This window comes from Myotis davidii, unplaced genomic scaffold (assembly GCF_000327345.1).
Source record: "Myotis davidii unplaced genomic scaffold, ASM32734v1 scaffold43, whole genome shotgun sequence".
NCBI classification, from domain to species: domain Eukaryota; kingdom Metazoa; phylum Chordata; class Mammalia; order Chiroptera; family Vespertilionidae; genus Myotis; species Myotis davidii.
In genome coordinates, this window is record NW_006294590.1 from 640,821 (window position 1) to 644,395 (window position 3,575).

The window sequence follows — 3,575 nt, forward strand, 5'->3', positions numbered from 1 at the left end:
AGTGGAACTGGCAGCCTCTTGGTGCGTGGGCCGGGGCTCAGCCACAGAGCCCGCCGGCCGCGGGGGCCCAGGTGCACCCCGGGTGTGACCCTGCGTCAGGAGGCGCGCCGAGGGAGCGGGGGCTCCTTTGCTCTGTATTACTTTGCTTAGGTCTGTCCGGCTTTAATGGTGTTTTTGTTGTTCCCCAATTTCATCTGTCCTTGGGTTTCGCTGGCACCAATGGCATGAATGGGGTCTTTGTTCTCTGTGCTCCCAGGCCGGGGTGGGTCGGTCAGGGAGGCGGGTAGAAACCATTTGCTCTCACGTGTCCCTGGTTGGGGGAGATGAGGTCTTGCACCTCACAAGCTGCTGCAAGTGCCCAGACTGTTGGGCCTTGTTGGATTTTCTTGCCTCAGTTTCCCCATTCCACTTGCCCAGGGGTTTTCCTGGCTTCTTACTGTCCCAGCCCGAGCAGGAGACGCGGGGGCTGGCAGTGGGGAGAGGGCGGCCGTTGGCTGGAGGGGGGCGGTTTGTTCGAGGTCTGGGGGTCGGGCTGCACGTCTGTGCAGTGTGCTAGCGTGCGTGCACGTCACCCCGGGATTGTGAAGGGCAGCACGGAAACGTGCACATGGTTCAACAGACAAAACTCAGGTACTTGAAAGAACAGAGGGGAAAACACCCTGCCGCTCCCCACGGGTCCCGGGCCGCCCCAGCCGCAGCCTCCCTCCTGGCAGCGGGACGCTGTCCTGACTTAAGGGAAACCACTTCCGGGCTTTTGTCACCGTTTATCAGCGAGGCCTGGACTCTGCACACTGGGGGGCGGGGGGGGTCCCTGCTTTTGACCTTGAAATCAGTGGAATCGTGTCCTCGGGACGTTGCATTCGGTTGTTACTGTTAACTACCCCGGATTCCTCGCTGTGTCCAGGCGCGGGCGGCGGGGCTCAGGCGATGTCCGCGGGCGCTGCCTTTTCGCTAAGAGAGCGGATGCGGAGCTCCCTCCCCTGGTGCCGGGGCGGGTGTGTCCTTTTGGTGACCACCAGCCCTTCCCATGCTGTTGGTTCTGGAACAGGCTTGGCTACAAGATGCCAGGGGAGAGCTCCCTGACGGACGTGAGTCCCGAAGGAGCCGTCGGTCTGTGCCGTCTGCCTGTGCTCCCAGTAGCGAGGCCTGGCAGCCGCGAGCTGGCCCCGATTGGTCTGGGTAGTTTGGAGGGCGCCGGTGTTTCCTGCCCGTGGCCCCGGGACCGCTCTGAACCGGTGCCAAGGTCGCCGGCCCCCTCTGCGCAGCTCACTGCTCCCCTTCCGCTTCGCTCCTGCCACCTCGGGGACGGTTCCTCTGCCCTTGGCACCACCAGGGGGGATGCTGGGCCCCGGGCCCCTGTCCTGGTCCCTCCGGCACCCGGGAGCTGCCGGCGCCTGTGGATCGGGGAGCCTGGCTTGGGGGTGCCTTGTCCGGGCTGCTCTGCATTGCTCTGGACGTCCTGTGCTGTGCTGCTGGCTCCCGGATGTCGCATCTTTCCCTCCACAGCGTAGGCTTGTGGGCTTCACCGTGGTGACGCGTGTACGAGTCGCTTGTTCGTGTCACGGCTGCGCGGTATCCGTGACACGAATGAACCGCAGCTGATTTATCCGTTCTACTCCTGATGGACAGGCGGGGGCTCCGATCCGAACTCGTTTAGGGCGTGTGCCGGGGAGCGGTTCCGTGGACACGTCGATGAGAGCCGCTGGTTGGCGGCGGCAGCGCCGTGTGCGGGGCTTTAACTGCTTTTCCCAGGTTCCTAGGGGGCGGCCGCCTTTTCCATTTGGACATTCCCTGTGTGAAGCGCTTTGCGAGTTTCTCACGAGGCTGCTTAGGACCACACGCAGGAGGCTTCTGCCAGCACGTTCTGGCTGCGAGCCCTTCTCCAGTGTGTGCTTTAATTCCCGGAGAACGGGTTTCCCTGAGGATGGAAATAGGAATCCAGTTTGCTTGTCCCCCAGGGGGTGGCCTGCTGCCCAGCGCCCCCACCGGCAGGGCTGTCTTCACACAGACTTTGGTGCCGCCCCTCTGGCGTCTCCCTGCCTGTGTGTGTGGGGGGTGGGGGGTGTCTGCTTCTGGGGTTTCCTGTCTTCCCATTGGCCTTTGTCTGCCCCTGTCCTGAGCTCACTCGGCCTTTATTGTGAGCCTGATAACAAATCTGACATCGGAAAAGCAAGTCTTCCCCCCTCCCCCATGTCTTCTTCAAGAAAATGTCTTGGCTCATCTCGGCCCTCCTGGTTCTCCTGTAAATTGCATCCGCGTCCCAGATGGGACGGCGAAGAGATGGATCGGGTCATCAGGAGCCTGGGAGAGGGGCGTCACTCTGGCATAGTCTTCAGAGTGTGACCGCTCTCTCCACCCCTCAGTTCCCCGGGCCCTGCAGGCCTTCGCTTTCTCCGCTTTCTCCGCAGCCTCTGCCTATCTCCGACTTGCTCCAGGCCCTTCCGTCCCGCAGCCCCCTATCTTCACTCCCTCGAGTGTCTGAAGTCACATTCTGTATGGTATCTGTAGACACGCGATACCACAGCATCGACCCTAAATGCCCTCTGATTGGCGTGTCTGGGAAAGACAGGCGGCCGGGGTCCCGCCTGGGCATAAACTTGGAATTTGTCTAAAGTCACTCCCGCGTCCTTCTGGGGCCGGTTCATCCACTCGTGATCACCCGCATCCTCAACATCAACGCAAAGATGGCCCTCTGCCCTGGGGGAGAGGGGGGGGAGGGACGGGAGTGTCCGGGGCTCCGCCTCGCCTCTGCTTGTGGCCGGCCGGGTGGTGACTGGCTGGGCTCACTGAGGACTCGCGCCCTGAGTGACGCGTTCCTGGAAACGGGCTTCCTAGCCCAGAGCTCTCGCTCGGGTCTCGGTGTTAGAGGAAGAGCCCTCTGGGTGATGGGGCCCGGAGATCTGGAGTCGCCCCTCCGGTCGCCAGGCCTTCCTGCCCCGTCTGCCTGCTGCATGGAGAGGGTGGGGAAGGCTCCCCCCCGCCCTCCCCCCCACCGCCTTACCTGGCTGCTGCCTCTTGTTTTTCCTCAAGCAAAACCCTCCAGAGCCGCGTCACCTGCGAGTCATGCCGGTGCCGACTCACTCGTGCTCTTCTGCAAAGCCATGTGCCCGTTGGCAGGCGCCTGGCCCCCGGGCCCTTTCCCTCCAGATTCAATGTCAGAATCAGCGTCTGGGTATGTGGAGAACAGGCCAGGGAGTTAAACCCGGAGGGTCCTCTCTCTCCTCTCTAATAGAAAGACGGGGCTTATTTTATAAGCGAGAATTCTGTCCTCTGAATGATCAGAAACTGACGGGGTGTGAGGAGATCGCCGGCCGAGTCGGGTTTTCTCTTCTGTAGAGAAACTGAGGTTTGCACCATCTCTGAGGGTCCCGTGTGGGACAGCTGCCGTGGGCTTTGCCTCCACAGCAAAGTGAGGGGGGCGGGGGGAGCCCGCTGCCGGGGAGGAGGCTGGCACGGGGAGGCCTGACTCAGCAGCCAGGTGGAAAACTGTGGAGTTTGCTGCAGCGTTTTCCCTCCTGACGGCCTGGCCTGGACGGGCACGTGACGCCTCATCCAGGACACAGCAGCCCCGGGCC